Source organism: Aethalodelphis obliquidens, unplaced genomic scaffold (genome assembly GCF_003676395.1).
Source record: "Aethalodelphis obliquidens isolate GAN/ISIS:26980383/991018 unplaced genomic scaffold, ASM367639v1 scaffold20, whole genome shotgun sequence".
NCBI lineage: Eukaryota > Metazoa > Chordata > Mammalia > Artiodactyla > Delphinidae > Aethalodelphis > Aethalodelphis obliquidens.
The window spans coordinates 17,906,998-17,924,707 of NW_020837964.1; the positions used below are offsets into that span (position 1 = coordinate 17,906,998).

General features: G+C 46.6%; 1 protein-coding gene across 6 annotated transcripts in view; it reads right to left on the reverse strand.

Moving 5' to 3' along the window:
• Positions 1-17,710, reverse strand: part of CDH3 (cadherin 3) — a 107,806-nt gene that overhangs the window by 25,921 nt on the left and 64,175 nt on the right. The gene's annotated exons all lie outside the window — the stretch shown is intronic.

Genomic DNA, 17,710 nt, shown 5'->3' on the forward strand with positions numbered 1-17,710 from the left:
AGCAGAGGGGCTGGCCAGATAAGCCTGTCAGGTTTTTCACTTAATGAGTGCCTCTCAATGAACTCTCCAATCCTCTCCCACCAAGTTACCCAGCAGGGGGCTAATGCCTTAATCCCCCAAACTCTAAAAGCTGCCAGAAACCCAGAAACCGTCTTCCTGCTGTCTACAAAATCTGCCCACCAGGAATGTACGGTACACTTCACTACCCTGTTTGCTGGCACATTTCCATTGTTTTATGGGTCCAAACATTTGTAGCACAGTATCTGGGGCTGTCCATCTATTCTTAGAGGGGACAGTGCCAACAATCAAGGAGAAGTCAGTGGTCAGGTACTTCAATTGTACGTGCCTCCCACGCAGGCTGCAACATTCCAGCTGCCCCATCAGCCCTCAGCCACATTTAGCTGGGTGCAGAATACAACCAAGGGGCATGAGTCAGGCAGGCAGGAACAAGCTTCAAAGGCCCACTCTGCCCGAGACACCCAACTAAGTGTTTTCTTATCCAAGTCCTCAAAAAACAACCCACAAGGGGCTTCCCTGGTGGCGCAGTGGTTGAGAGTCCGCCTGCCAATGCAGGGGACACGGGTTCGTGCCCCGGTCCGGGAAGATCCCACATGCCGCGGAGCGGCTGGGCGCACGCCTGCGCGTCAGGAGCCTGTGCTCCGCAACGGGAGGGGCCACAACAGTGAGAGGCCCGCGTACCACAAAAAAAACAAAAAACAAAACAAAAAAAACCCACAAGGTAGATACTCCTCCCCTATTCTGACAACTCAGGAAACAAGAGACTGCCCTGGGGTTGAAGTGCCTCAGGAAGCAGCTTCAGAGAGGAGAGCAAAGTACACGAAGCCCCACAACTCGGAAGCATTAGGACCAGATTTCAAATCCTAAAGGCAGAGGCAGATGAGTGATGAAGAATATGGGATTTGGAGTCCAAAAGACTTGGGTTCACATCCATGTCGTGTGAATGTACAGAAGCTGTTTTCTCATCTGGAAAATGGGAATAATACCTACCTCATAAGATTATTGGCAGGAATAAGTGGGATAATGTTCACACAGCACTGAGCACTGTGTCTGGCCCAGAGTAAGCCCTCAATGAGAGGGACCTTTAGCCTACTCACAATTAACCAGGGCTTCTGACTCCAAATCCATGCCTCTCTCTACACCATAGAGAAACCATCTCTCAGAGTGGGCATGGGGTTAGTTACAGCCATGTGCTTTACCTAAGGGCTGAAGCACGGAAGGGAAAAGGGGATACACAGAACCAAAGAGCATGACGGGGAGCTGGCTCAGTCTGCATTTGGAGAGGACTGTTTCGTAGGGGCTGCTCCATGGTTTATTGGGAGAGGCAAAGGATGGAGATCTCACAGCCAATCTGACCTGCCCAGGGAAACTCGCTGAGGCACCTGTAGAAACATGAGCAGTTTTCTTTGTAAGCCATGAGTCACACAGAGGCTAGTAAACGGTAAGCCCTGGGGCAGATCATTACAACTTCCTCCCAGATGCTTCTTGGCACTACTGGCTTGTATCACTGGTTTCAAAATGAAGTTGATCTGAAACCAGGTCTCATCATTACTCACCCTCCTTCTACCCTACCTTCTCACAGCTAGTGAAGGAAGCTGATTCCCGTTCCTGACTGCAGCCTAGCTCCACAAGGCCACAAATCTTGGCCAAGTCATGGAGGCATGAATGGGCTCGTGTCAAACTCTTTCTGGGACAAGTTGGTGAGCACTGACGAGCACATGGGGCAATAGTTCAGATCTTAAGGCTGAAAAACAGAGACATAAACATAGCTCTTATGTCCATACCCACCTAGGACCTTAAAGTCATGTGACAGCTTTAAACTCAGCTTCTTCCACAGAGATTCTGAACCATAAAGTCGATGAACCTGATGAAGATGTAGGTATTTGTACCACTATAAACTGATAGGTTTCAGCACTGAGTCTGAACATACAATTCCTACAATACTGTTGGGGAAGGGAGTTAGTAACCTGAGACAGTTTCTAGAGATTTTTTTTTTTTTTTTTTTTTTAATCAGAGCCTTGTGTATCTGCACTAGATAGAAACATCCAAGGGAACCAGGAGTCCCCGGCCTGTGCTCAGAGCTTCTCTCTAAAGACCATCCTGCCAAGCCTGGCCTCAGATCCTGAGCTGGCGCCACTATAAAACTTGGGCAAGAAGGGTTGAGTCCCTGGAGTACTAGAGCTGTTGAAAGAAGAAAGCTTTTTAAATAGACTTTTAAGAATTAATGGATATTAGGCTGGGAACTCATCCCAGGCCTGCTTTTAGGTTGGAATTGCCTAGACACTTCCAAACTCTCAAGGAAACACCCATGAAGGTCAGAAGCTTGTTTTCTCAGCCATGACATAGAGGTGCTATGTAGTCCCAATGTCCAACCTTACTGGATGTTCTGGCAAAATAAAACCACCCAACTTTCAGGGGTAAATGTCCTTCAAGTGATCAACACTTGATCACTTTATCACTCGACAGTTTTCCTATTGATCTTTGGGCATTTTAATGAGAAGGGAAGAGTAATATCAGTTTGAAAGTGTTGTGGCCAAAAGGCATCTTGTTGGGGAATGAGGGAGACACTGTCAAAGGTGTTTCCATTCTAGCTTGGTCTAGAGACACACCCAGTTTATAAAGTAAACAAACTCGTCCTTGTAGCTATCACTGCTTTCCGTTAAGGGACTGGGATAAGAAGGTGCAAGGGGAAAGTATGTGGCATTGCCTTGAAAGAAGATTCTGGCATTTTCCTGAGTAAAACTACCCGTAGAAAAAAGTTCACTTACTAGGAAATACAAATTAAAAGGACAAATGTTGTGAAATACTTAGGGAATGGATGCTGCTATATATTGTTAGGGGGTGGGGGAAACGTAGATCGACAAAAACTTTTGCGCTATTAAGCCTTAAACAAGTCCTTCGACCCAAGAATTGTGCCAGGAAGTCATCCAAGATGTGACAAAACCATACCTCATGGATGTTCATGACCGTTGCTTAGTGTTTAAAAAAAAAAGTCTCAACAACTTAACTTTCAACAGAATACTTAATTACGTGTGCTACAGTCACTCAAATGTCTCATCTACAGCCTTAAATATTGTAAAAAAGTATCAAGGGAAAACAGTGCTCTGCTCAGGGGAAAAAGGTCACAAAACAGCCATTCATTCATTCATTCATTCACTCACTCACTCATTTACTTACTTACTTATTTATTTATTTATTTTTGCGGTACGCGGGCCTCTCACTGTTGTGGCCTCTCCCTGTTGTGGCCTCTCCCGTTGCGCATCACAGGCTCCGGACGCGCAGGCTCAGCGGCCATGGCTCACGGGCCCAGCCGCTCCGCGGCATGTGGGATCTTCCTGGACCGGGGCACGAACCCGTGTCCCCTGCATCGGCAAGCGGACTCTCAACCACTGCGCCACCAGGGAAGCCCTATTTATTTATTTTTATTGGAGTAAAATTGCTTTACAATGTTGTGTTAGTTTCTGCTGTGCAATGAAGTGAATCGGCTATATGTATACCTATATCCCCTCCCTCTTGGACCTCCCTCCTCACCCGTGCCCCCATCTAGGTCATCATAGAGCACCGAGCTGAGCTCCCTGTGCTATACAGCAGCTTCCCACTAGCTATCTATTTTACACATGGTAGTGTAATTATGTCAAACCTAATCTCCCACTTCGTCCCACCCTCCCCTTCCCCCTCTGTGTCCACATGTCCATTCTCTACGCCTATGTCTCTATTCCTGCCCTACAAATAGGTTCATCTGTACCATTTTTCTAGATTCCACACATATGCGTTACTATACAATACTTACAAAACAGCCACTTATAGTTTATAGCCTGAGCCTGACAATCATAAAATATTAATATCTTTATACTCGTTAAAAAAGGGGGGTGGTGGTGGAGCCGTGGCACCAGGAAAGCAGACTAGCTCTCTCCAGAACCAATGACTTTCCAGGCCAAAGAAGCCCAAGAGGAACTTCCCTGGTGGCGCAGTGGTTAAGAATCTGCCTGCCAGTGCAGAGGACGTAGGTTCGATCCCTGATCTGGGAAGCTCCCACATGCCGCGGAGCAACTAAGCCCGTGCACCACAACTACAGAGCCTGCTCTCTAGAGCCCGCATGCCACAACTACTGAGCCCATGAGCCACAACTACGGAAGCCCACGTGCCTAGAGCCCGTGCTCCGCAACAAGAGAAGCCACTGCAACGAGAAGCCCGCGCACCACACGAAGAGTAGCCCCTATTTGCTGCAACTAGGGAAAGCCTGTGCGCAGCAACGAAGACTCAACACAGCCAAAAATAAATAAGTAAATAAATAAGTTTATTAAAAAAAAAAAAAAAGAAGTCCAAGATGGTGGAGGGTGAGCAGAATCTGATCTCAGGAGACTAATGGGCAGAGGCTGCAAGGTATGCAGGCGGGTGGGCGGGGGGGCGGAAGGGGGACATGGGGAGCCCACAAGGCATGCTAGGACCCCAAGGGGCTATCCCGTGGCATGCCGGGAGATAAAGCACCCCACGTGTCCTGCCACAGCCGTTTGAGGCCCTCAGAGGAGCCAGAGTGATTCCCTAAAGCAGAGAGCAGTGCAAGTGGACCTGCCTCCCTGGGTGTTCGTGATGATCCGTCACCACAAGGTCACCACCTTGGGGGATGCTAAGAAGTCAAGCACAGTGCTGGAGCTGAAGCGCTTGGTGAAAGGCATTCTTAAGTGGCCACCGGCGCAAGGAGCAGCTTTACACAGATGACAGCTCCTGGACAAGAGCATGACCCTGGGGGAGTGTGGCTACGCCTGGCAGACGCCTCCATCTATACACCATTCACCCTGGACCTGGATCATCCTGCAGATGGCGCCGATGGGGCATTTGAGGCCCTCAGCCTGTAGCCCTTCCCTGATCCACTGAAGTAGAATATGAAGCTGGATTGTTAGGAAAGCCAGGCAGGAGGGCGAGCTGTGGGGCAATGAAGCAGTGGGACTCGGGCCCTCTCCTTCAGATCAGATATCTTCAAGAAAGACTTGATTAGGGAAATGGACCCGGAAGATCTATTAAAAATGTTCATTTGAAATGACTAAGGTCCTTTATGGGTGGTGGACCTCCATTCTGCTTATCTTCCAGTTTTTCCATAGTAAACATGTATTTGATTTGCAATCAGAATGAGATGTTGTGATTTCCGCCCCCTCTGACTAGTATATGGCAACCCCATGTTGTTAAGGAGAAAGCAATTCTTTCTAGGGGAGTTTTGCCTCTCTGCAGAAAGCTCTTTGGAAAGATCTGCACTACTCAGGTTCTTCCTCAGGCTTGGGAGCTGGGTCCTCCCTTTTAATCCCCAGAGAGAAACCCAAGCGGAGCTATACTTGACAGCACTCTGGGAGTTCCAAACATGGCTGACACAAAGTTCATTGTTAGGTGTGCTGTCAATGATTCCCACCCACAAGAATGAGAGCAGAGATGCCAGCGATCAACCTGGGACCTCTGGGATACCAATTAAGGGTCTGGTGGGTGAAAGTGCTGCACATTGGCCCTGCAGCTTTGGGCAAGTCACTTCGTATTTAAGCTGTTAACAGTAAGCACTCAACAAATATAAGCCCTTGGTGATTTCCAGTATCTAAAATAGGAACACACACACACACACACACACACACACACACACACGCTCTTGTTAGGGCCAAATAAGACATATTGTGCTTTTTAAAGCACAATTAAGTATTTAAAACCAGGGATGGTAATTTAAAAAGCAAAACAAAAGAACAAGAAGGTAAAGGTCATTCAGAATCCTGAGGTAAGCAGAAAATTAAGAAAAAAGAAAAAAAAACGATCAATTTCCATTGAGACAAGCATTGGAAGTTAAATTCAAAACGCCATGCTTTCAGGAATTCCCTGGCAGTCCAGTGGTTAGGACTTGGCTCTTTCACTGACAAGGCCCAGGTTCAATCGCTGGTCAGGGAACTAAGATCCCTGCAACCTGTGGGGCCAAAGGCAGGGTGGAATGCCATGCTTTCATTCACATTTCACTAGTTTGTTCCTTCTTTTAGCTCCTCTCTAAAAGAGATATATTCACCTCTTCACAGCGACCTTCACGATCAACAGTTCCCAAATACAACTGATAAAATCACCTGGAGAACTTTAAAAAAAACTCAGATTCCCTGCTTCCAGCCCACCCATCACTTCTACTGAGTCAGTTTCTGGAGGTGTATTTAGGGAAGACAGTTTATTGTTTTGGGGTTTTTTTTAAAAAATAAATGTATTTATTTGTTTTTTGGCTGCGTTGGGTCTTTGCTGTTGCATGCGGGTTTTCTCTAGTTGCGGTGAGCAGGGGCTACTCTTTGTTGCAGTGCGTGGGCTTCTCATTGCAGTGGCTTCTCTTGTTGCAGACCACGGGCTCTAGGTGCATGGGCTCAGTAGTTGTGGCCTGTGGGCTCTAGAACGCAGGCTCAGCAGTTGTGGCGCATAGGCTTAGGTGCTCTGCGGCATGTGGGATCTTCCCGGACCAGGGCTCGTAACCGTCTCCCCTGCATTGGCAGGCGGATTCTAAACCACTGCGCCACCAGGGAAGCCCAGTTTATTGGTTTTTTAAAGTTCCTGATTCTCACCTTTATTTCTCGTAAGCAGGTAAATTGGTATGGATTTTTGAGGGCACTTCAGAATATGTATTAAAATTTCAAATGTCCAGATTCTTCCTCTGACCAACATATATATATCTGTCTTTTCAATATCTCCCCCTGGATGCTTTAAAGGCATAATCCATAATCTTAAAATCATGTCAAAAAGCAAATTCATGATCTTCTTTACTCTAGCCCTAAATATGGTCCTTTTCCAGTGTCTCTCCCAGGGAATGCACTCAGCTACACAAATCCAAAATCTGGGCCTCAGAAGCAGCCCAGAATCTGTGTCTAGAGTACCCAGACTTAAATTTTGATTCCACTGACAGACTTTGGGCAAGTATGTTTCCATACGTAGAAGATGGGAATGATGCTAGTAATACCTACCTCAGTTAAATGAGTTAATATTTAGCACAGTGCCTAGTGTATTGTTGTCTAGCATCTTCTTCCTTGACCATTTCTCCCTCAGACTCCCCTTCGCAGTCAATCACCAAGACTCATGCCTCTCCATCTCTACCTCCCCAATCTTAGTACTTACTATATCATTTTTAGCCTAAATGAGTACAAAATCCTCCATTTTAAAAAAAGGATCTTTTAAAAACGCAACAGATGATACATTTGAGAAAATAAGATCACTTCCTTGTTTGAAACTCATCAATGATGTGCCATTGTTCTCAGGATAAAACCCAAAATCTATAATGTGCCCAATCCCTATCTCCATTGTCTAGCCACAATGGTCCTCTTCTTAAGTGCATCATAACCCCTTACCACAGGGCCTTTGCACATGCTGCTCCTTCTGTCTAGAACAGTGTCTCCCTACATTCCCATTCCAATTCTACCCAGTTAACTCCCAACATCTTTCAGACCCTAATTCGAAAGTTACTTTCTCAGGGAAACTTTCCCTCAACCCTCCCAAAGTAGATCAGTTTCCCCTGTTAAAAACTCTCCTAGCTCTATGTAACTCTCTTCCATAGAATTCATTACAACTTGTAATGATATGTTTACTTGCTATTATCTAATTGCCTATCTCCCTTACTAGTCTCTATAATGCCCAAAGGCAAAGACTGTGTTAGAATCTGCTTATCACTATATCCCAACACCTAGCACGGTGCCTGATACAAAGTAGGCATTCAATAATTGTTGAATGAACTATGAAAGTCCTTTGACCCAGCAATTTTTCTTCTAGGAATGCAGTCTAAAGATGTAAGTATACAAACTAGTCTAGCTGTAACAACACTGTTATTATCACTACCACTAACACCTGACATTTATTTATTTACTACATGCTTTTTCATACCCTAACTCATTTAATCCTCACTACAGCCTATGAGATTCCCATTATTACCCCTATTTTACAGATGAGGAAACTGAAGCATAGAGGTTAAGCAAATTTACCCAACCCAACAGATTTAACCCAGGCACAGTGGCTCTGGAACTCCAGCTCAGACACTCTATACATTATAATAGTTACATTTTATGCAAACTTCAATTGTCAAAATTTGAAATGGTGCTGTAAATATTAAAGTCTCACTTTGTATGCAAAGTTTGAAGAAATGCAAATCTCCCAAATTAAGAAAAAGTGTAAAAAGTCACATAATTTCAATACAAGAGAGACTAGGGCTTCCCTGGTGGCGCAGTGGTTAAGAATCCACCTGCCAATGCAGAGGACATGGGTTCGAGTCCTGGTCCAGGAAGATCCTACGTGCCACGGAGCACCTAAGCCTGTATGCCACAACTACTGAAGCCCAAGTACTTAGAGCCCGTGCTTCACAACGAGAAGCCATGGCAATGAGAGGCCCACACACCACAACGAAGAGTAGCCCCTGCTCACCGCAACTAGAGATAGCCTGCGTGCAGCAACAAAGACCCAATGCAGCCAAAAATAAATAATAATAAATAAAATAAATATTTTAAAAATCTTAAAAAATATACAAGGGAGACCAGTGAATTGTAAGCATCCGTCTAATTCCCTCATTCCACACACATACACTTCACATATGTTCATAAGAGGACATAAGTCTTGAATCATAGGAGTTATGAATTATTTGAGGTTTTCAAGGATAAATCTTTTACATCAATGCAACCACCCTGTGCAAGACTGTTTATTGCAGCAATATTTGGGTTTAAGAAAAAACCCATAAGCCCCTCTTGGAAAATAAGATCAGAAATGAGTATTCTCTTTAAGAATGGAAATCAACTTTTCATCAAAATGCTTGCTAACTAGATTTTGAAAACTAAAGAGAAACTTGAGAAAAAATGCACTTTCGCTTTGACTGAATGGCACACTCTCAAGTTTTCAACACCCAAGGAAAATAATGCAAGTACTAATACATTTGATAGTTCACTTCTGAGTTATGCAATTTAAATTAAAAAAATTTTTGATTTCAAAGACTTTTGAAACATTCAGATAACTAAACCTTAAAACAATGGTTGGTGTGAAAACTAATGATTTTTAAATGGTATAGTAACCTTATTAAGCTTACCTCAAAGCCTGTCTTGAAGGTATTGTTCAAACATAAAAATTTAATTTAACTGAATGGGGTTAAGAGGAACAATTCATTCAATCATCTTTCTACAGCAGTCTTTCCTAATAAGGTGATTTCTGACAGATTTCTAAAAATTCAAACACTTCACAATTTTTATGTTAACTCCTCCCCACTTCCACATCTGTAAAAGATAAAAATAGGGGGTTAGCTAATAAATCATGGTATATCTACCATGTAGAAAACTATGGAGCTGTTAAAAGCAAGATAGATGTGTACTTAGCAGTCTGGAAAGATGCCTGTGATTCAGTAAGTTAAAAAAAGTAAGTTGTAGGATAACGTTTGTTAAGTATGACATAGTCCAATCCTTGTTTTAATAATTCCTGTGTGCATACATAAGTTATTTGTCAAGAAAAAGGTCTACAACAGATGTAGAGAACACACGTATGGACACCAAGGGGGGAAAGTGGTGGTGGGGTGGTGGTGGGATGAATTGGGAGATTGGGATTGACATGTATACACTGATGTGGATAAAATGGATAACTAATAAGAACCTGTTGTATAAAAAAATAAATAACATTAAATTCAAAAATTAAAAGAAGAAGGTCTACAAGAACTCACATTAAACTATTAACTGTGCTTACCCTACCGGAGCAGAACTGAGGAAGAGAGAACTTTCACGTGTTTATTTCTGATTTGCTTCTGTTGAGGCACAATGGAGTTCAATGGTTGAAGCTCAGGCAGCTTAGATTTGAATCCAAGCTCTGCTATTTACTATTTGCATGATCTTGGGCAAGTTACTTAACCTCTCTCGCCTCAGATTCCTCATCCATAAAATGGGGATAGTAATAGTACCTACTTCAAGGGATGTTATGGTGATTAAACAAGGTAATACACGTAAAATGCTAAGAGCTGTACCTGTCACATAGTACATGCTATTATTTTATTGAAAAACATTGTTTTTACAGTGAATAGATATTCACGTATTAATGTGAAACCCCAACCAACGAGCCCAACTCTACACAAACTATATAAAATAGTATATATGAAAGAGGGTGTGATAGAAATAAAAAGCTCCCTAGGCAATCCTGACAGTCAGCCAAGCTTGCAAACTACCGACTCAAAGGCAGGGGTATACCAGCTGGAGTGTGGCTGAGTTCCAGCTGGGGAACACAGGAGAATTCTGGAAGCAGTAAAAGACCATAAAAGACAAGAAAATGGCAGGTCTTGAAGCCCTGGTGGGAAGCCCTGGCTGAAGCTGACTCCACAAGGAGAGGCAGGGGTGTGGGCCTGGCATCTTGTTCTGGCTTGCGTGTGGGGAGCCCTCAAGTACCTGTCTTTTCTCTCTGCCTGAAGCTACAAGATGGGGCTCGTTGTGAGAAGGCAGGCAGCCTTAAGCAAGACACCCGGGTGAGTAGCTGAGCCCTTCAGCCCTGCTCTCTGTCTGACCAACCAGCAGTCTACCTCCTCGCGTCCAGGGCCACAGAGGCACTTCCCACACGGGAGCTAGAGCAACAAGGCCGAGGAGCTGGGACCAGAGTAACTTGCCTCAGGCCTAGAACCCCGTTTTCCCTTGCCTGTGCCCAGATGTGCACCATCAGGCCTGTCCTCACTGCTGGCTTTGACAAGAATCTGAAGAACTTCCGAGTGGACTGGACTTGGGGGTGGGAGAGAGTGGGGTTGCCAATTTGGGGGGAGGAATCTTCTTAGAAAAGCACACATGCACACAATTAATTCCCAGGGAGCAAAGACTTCTTAAAGTTACTGTGAGGCCCTGAAGTCGGACCCCCCCCCCCCGGGCAAGATCAACCTCCTTTTAGTCTCCAACACAGGTTTGAGGCTTGGTAAGAGATGTGATTTCGAACTAATCTCATGTGCTCTTGAACAACCAAAAGTGGGGTAACAGATTGAGGAGGCAGAGGAAACCCTGGGGTCGTGCCTCCCTAGCCGCATCTCGCCCCTGAGATACCTCCGAGTCCTGAGGGAGAACAGCTCTCCCCTCCGTCTTGGGTTCTGTGTAGCCCAGAGAGGCTCTCGTTAGGGGGAAGCAGGCACCAGCCCTCCCACCTCCTGGCAGTGTGGCCCTGGCCCTGAGCCCTCTCCTCAGATGTCAGCGACAGAGCCAGAGCTACGAGCTCAAAGGTGGGGTAAAGGGAGGAAGGAAAGTGTTCATTCGGCTTTCCTTCCCAGGATACGTCATTTTGGTTCGCTGAGCAAGCAGCAGGACCCCCGTACCCCGAAGTCCACCGGGACCGTGGCAGCTGCAGCCTGGAGGGGATTTTGTCATCTTGAGGAAATCTGCAGGCTTTCTGATGCTCTAGGTAAGCCACAACCACGTGGGTGCCCAGATTTGGCTGGGTGAGGAGGCGGGGGCAGAGCATACCAAGCTCCTCCACTCAGAGCAGGGCTGTGGGAGGTCCTCAATGCTGGGAGGAGGGGGTGGGGTGAGGAGAGGAAGAAGATGAACAGCCAGAAGAAGGTTCTCTGCTGAGAACTGACAGTGAGAGCACTGTCAGCTATTGGGCCTGGGATCTGAACCCTCCCTGTTCCCCTACATCCTAAAAGGGAGGCTGGGGTCCTGGAAAGATGTGTCCCCTCCTCATCCCCTCCCCCATCACTCCAGATCTTGGTGATTAACAGAGGCCAGTGGAGGGAACAGCAATTCAAAAGTCTTGGGTCAGATGTTAACTATTTCCAATCTTCCTCAGCTTGGCTGAGGCCAGAGGACTCACAACTCTGACTCCCAAATGGTTAGTAACTCGCAAGTAGGAGTCCAACCTGGTTCAAGCCCTAACTCCACAATTTACTAGCTGGGTGACCTTGGATAAGTTACAAAGTTACAAGCCTAGGTTTCCTATCCAGTGAAATGGGGCCAATTCTACTCCCCTCATGGGGCTTTTAGGAGGATTAAAGGGGCTTATTACATAAAGTACATAGTGTAGTTTCTGGAACTCAGTAAGCTCTCCAGTAAATGTTATTATTAAACGTGTTTGTTTCATTTTGTTTGAAAGCCCTTCCTTGCCACCCCTGCTGCCTGGTAATGCCAGGTAACTAAATGAAACCAGGGGGAATATTCAACTGCGGCTGACCACGTTGTCCTTGGGTCTGGGAAAAGTCGGGAGTCGAGAAGGGGTGGTGGATGTGGGCCTAGGGTCCTGGATCCAGAGGAGACTTCAGAGACAGTGGCCTGCATGAGGGCACAACTGGAACATCAGCCACATCGCCTGCCTTTCCCAAACACCACGCTGCCTCTGTTCTGGAGTGAGGGAAGTTCCGAGCTGGACTGGACCCTGCCTACTTCCCTTCTGTTGCTCCCCACCTTACACTCCATGGTCCAGCCAAACTAAACATATTTAAGTTCTTGGACCCCATATGCTGTTCCCTTGGCAGGAACACTCCCTGCCACCTCTCATGTCCCAACCCCTTCCCCAGCCCCTGGCTTGGACAACACTTCCACCACGTGCCCCCCACCTCCAAGAACATGTCAGCAGCCCTTCCTATGTGACTCTATATTTTTCCTCCCACTTGATTACATGCATATATTACTTATTTTGTCCATCTCCCTCCACTAGCAGGCGAATGGCCCACAAGCCTGGGCTTTGTGCATGTTTTGCTCACTAATGTATCCCCGGCACCTAGAACAGTACCTGACACTTGGTAGGTGATCAATAGATACCTGCTGAGTGAAGGATTCACTAGTAAAATTGCCTGGTGACTGATTTGCTTCCTCCTGTGGTCAGGGAGCTCACTGAGGTTGAGGAGCTGTGGGCCTTGCCTGCCTCTCAACTTCAAGCGCCCAGTAGGTACTCAGACGTTTGTTGGCTGAATGACCAGTCAGCTTGGCCTTGAGTCTCAGACACCTCACTGCGTCTATAATGAGGGAGGAGCTGCATTCGACCACCCTGGCCATATGAGGAGGCTGCTGCCCAGCCACACACCAGCCAGGATAAAAAGTCTCCACCCATGAAGAAGTTCTCACCTTAGAAATTCACGGCCCTTTCCAGATTCCCTTTCTACTTTAGGGAAAGTGACAAGCATTAGCTTAAGGACAAATAAAGGGAAGGACTTCTCCCCCCAAACAAAGGACGTGACCAACTACCTAATAAAAAATTGCTGTCTCTTAGCACAGGGCCAGGTGGGAAGCAAGAAGCCAGAAGGGATGGGTCTGGTAAGGAGACTGTTGGGAGAGGTAGAGTCCAGAAGAGACTCAGCTACTTCAAGACACAGAAAAGCTGACAGTACTGAGGTCCCCAGGTAATCCTCAGTTAACCCAGCAATTACGCTCCCAGGGATGTACCTAACCGATCCGCCTACGCAGTTCCCCTTGCACAATGGTGTTCACGGCAGCACTAGCTGTAATAGCCAAAAAAATGGAAACTCCTCAAACGCCCATCAACAGCCGAAGTGTGGATGGTCACATGATGGAAACTACAGAAGAAAGACAATCGACCACAACTACATCCAGAACCGTGCAAGAATCTCACAATGTGCAGTGAAAGAAGCCAGATCCAAGAGGATATTCTGTGTGATTCTTTTACATAAAGTTCAAATACAGGCAAATCAATCCATGGTATTTGAAGTCCAGATAGTGGTTTTCTTGGGGGAGGGTAAAGACGGGGAGGGAAGTGGCATTTGAGGTGCTGATAATGCTGTTTCTTGATATGTGTGCTAGGTACATGGGTGTTTAAGTGTGTGATGTTCATCGAGCTGTATGTACACTTATCATCTGGACACTTTCTTCCACATATGTTATTCTTCAATAACGGTGGTTCTTTGCATGGAGATCATTCAGCCTCAGGACCGAAGCCTCCACTGATTTGGGGAGACAGGCCCTTCTGTCCTTCCCCCTCCTCCATCATCCTCCAAATGCTTTGCAGAGCTATTGTTTCCTAGAGACTCATTGCTCATGGTAAGCCATGCTTTCCTCACACAGCAGGGAGGTGAGGGCACCCTGCACGGGTAACCTAGGAACAGAGTGCCATGTGAGGAGATGAGAAGAGAGACTAGAGGTTTGAGACCTGCTCCCCAGACACCAGCTAACAGTGATGTACGTCGGGCTTCGGCAACCAACTCTACTCGGCTGCTGAGCCAGGAAGGCAGCTGGGTGGGCTGGAAGCCCCAGTTCCCAAATATTCATTCCACAGAGGCAGATTTATTGGGCACCATGGACTGCCCCTGGCCTTACTGCTGACTGCCCCAGTGACCTCACACCAAGTTTCTTACCCTCGTTTTACAGCTGAGTGGGAGTTACCATCACCTGCGCCGCAAGGCTCTTACAAGCATAAAAAGTAACTAATATTAGACAGTCAGCTCCACCAGAGCAAGGTCTTAGTTTTGTTCATTGTTTTAGCCGCCATCCTAGAATAGTGCCTGATATATGCAGATGCTAAATATATGTTTACTGAAAAAATAAAATGTAAATAGAGGGCATAGCCCGGAATGGGAGCTCCAAAACAAAGGGCAATTTTTACATGAGTTGAAATAAGCAAAACCATCTTGAAGTTAACTCCTGCTCAGTCAAATTTATTACTGAACTTTGAAGTTTTCTACCAAAGCTAATGAGGGTTAGCTTTAATCTTACCCAAATGCTGACTAAGGGTGAGTTGAACCTGCAGAGGGGGCCATAATGAAGAACTGGATTTCTTTCACTGTAATTAAGCTGCTTCTCTCAACTGTTCTCCATGAAGGATGTATAGACCACTTTAGGTCACTCACTTTAATCACTGCACTAATACCATGAAAGCTCCTTCCTCCCACCTCTCCTTTGTCTTTGCTTCTAGACCACCCTTGAAGGCAGACCCCAGACTGTGGAGTTGGGGTGGGGGAACATTCCTGCTCTACCTCCTTCCAGATTAACCTCTCACTCTTGGTCTAGGCAAGCCTGGCTTCACCTGCCCCAAGCCCCCATCACTAGGACACTTGAGAGACTGTATGCAAGCTGGTTTCCCCTGCAGGAACGTTTCTGGAAAACCCTAGGATGAAAAGGAATAAATGACTAAGCGCTCTTGGGGTAAGGGGTTGCTACTGGTGGGATTTGGTGCTCCAACATTCCACTTCTTCATTTCATCCACCTCCTACTTTCTGGTGGTAAAAAAAAATGCCATGGAACTTGGGAGTCAGAAACTTCCATTCAAGTCACATCTGGTCACTGCAGAGATGACTTTGGGGAAGCCATAGCCACTGAGGTTTCATCTGTAAAATGGGCAGAACTTCACAAGATTGTCATAATTCACACAAATACCTACTGGGACCTATTAAGCACCAGGTCCTGGGCACAAACCTAGAGGTAAAAGTCATGTCTGTGACCCTCAAGGAAACTCACTAGTTTAGCCTAGGGAATTGAATCCATTAAGCTGTTCCTGTGTTTCTCCACCTCTAAAACCTCCAGCAGAGCTGGGCTACAGGGTTTCTGAAGTCCCAACTCTGGGATTAAGAGTTCAAGTTGTTTAAATGTACATCACCAGCTTCAAGAGAACGTCAGGAGGATAAAGCAAGTTCAGAGTTGTGCAAATGCTTTGAAGAGGAAAGTGCACATACAAACAAGGTATTAACTGTATCAGATAATTTCTTTGAGCTCAACTTCATAGACACCTGTGAAATTCATAACCCAGGGGCGAACAAGGGCAACTGTTCCTTAGCTATAGGGAAACTGTTGTCTGCTTGGCCAAACTTGAGAGTTTGTATGTACCCTCAGGACAACCCTTTCAACATGGCTGGATCCAGGCTGGAGCTCCTGTGTATGGAGGACAGGGAACTGGGGTGGAGGTAGAAAAGAGGTCAGCTGCTGAGGACTAAGGGGAGAAATACCACTATTTTTTGCCGGGGAGTCCCAATTTATTGGGACAAATTGGGCCCAGAAACTTGCTTTTTTTTTTTTTTTTTTTTTTTTTTTTTCGCGGTACGCGGGCCTCTCACTGTTGTGGCCTCTCCCGTTGCGAAGCACAGGCTCCGGACGCGCAGGCTCAGCGGCCATGGCTCACGGGCCCAGCCGCTCCATGGCATGTGGGATTTTCCCGGACCGGGGCATGAACCCGCGTCCCCTGCATCGGCAGGCGGCCTCTCAACCACTGTGCCACTAGGGAAGCCCCCCAGAAACTTGCTTTTATTTAAAAAGGCAGCATCCCATTTCACAGGAAGACTGCTCTAAGAACTCGGCACGTTGCAGGGAGCTGCACTCAAGGTTAGCCAAGCACATTAACCCACGTTTTGTTTTATAACCTAGGTGTGCTCCTGGCATGAACCCACCATTTTCACAACCATAAACCAGACATCCGAGAAAGCAGAATTTTCTCAAAAGGTTTAAAATGCCTGACGTCACCGAGAAGCACTTGCCAACCGGACCGTGAAATCGAAAACCTGATCACTGCTTCCCCCCCAAGAACCTCAAGCTTAGTGAAGTGACAGTTAATCTGATATTTCTTGCTTCAGTAAGAAAGATAAGGCACAGACAACACTCAGAGCCACAGCCTGCTCTCCCAGACTGTAGTCGGGAAACTTGACAATGAGGGGGAGGGTGTACAGATTTGGCAGAAGTCTGGTTAGCAATAAAGCTTCCTCAGGGAGCCGGAATTGGATTTGGGGCCCTGCCCAAGTTAACATTTTTACAGGTTGGCTGAGTTGCAGTTTGTTAGCCAGTCAGTAATAAACCCATGTGCAAGAATTTAAAGTTTATGAGGCATGGCCTCTTAATGCTTCTCCTCAGCTCCCCTACAGCCAAGAGTTTAAGGAGATTGGCCTGGCCTGGGTGTTAATTGTTTTGTCAATAGGCAGAGTTATTTGGGGGAAAAAGAAGAAATAAAGGCTTCTACAGAACTCAAGGCCCCCACTCCTCTTTTGGAGAAACAAAGGAGAGCCATTCTGCGCCCTAGGCAGCTCTCGCGCACATTCAAGCTGTGGGAATTTGTACCTGGGGTGAGGGGTGTGCTGATGGGGGCATTAGAAAAATGCTAGGTGGCACAGGTTTTTAAATTGCTTTGAAATTTTTAAACTTTAGATCCCCTACCCAGAAAAATGCATACAAGTTCTTAAACAATTTCACAGGTTAAGGATCCTCTGGAAGCTCACCCAAGGATCCTGGGACACACCTTTGTTTGAGAACTTGGGTTTGATCCGGTGGAGGAACCCGCACTGCCCTGGATGGAGAGAGGCCCCCATCAGCCGTCAGCTGCCTGGATCTCATAACACACTGGTTCTGAGCACCAAAGTAAACCCCACCCCCTCAAGTTTTTAAACCGTAGAAGAAACTGTGAGATCAAAAATGTGCTTTGATTCCCCACCCACTGCCCCTACAGCTCAAGACCTTCTGGCTCCTCGACCCCCACCTCCCTCAAGGGCCCTAACATTTCAGTTCCAATACACTGGGGGTCGGGGGGTGTGCCCAGTGCGTGATGGCCCCAGTCCAGGTGTGCCAGGCCCAGTTTTCAGGCAGGCTGCAGGGGCGCGGGCCCTCCGGGAAGGGCAGGGTTAAGAGTGCATTCCAGCTGCCGGGCAAGAAGGGGGGCGGGGGAAGGGAGCGCGAAGAAGAGAAACAGACCTGGTCTGTCAGTCGGAGACACAAAGCACGGTACACAAAGGGGGCCCGAGAGGGGCAAAGGGGGCTGCCCGGGGCACGGCTCATCCCCACACCTGCGCGGGGGT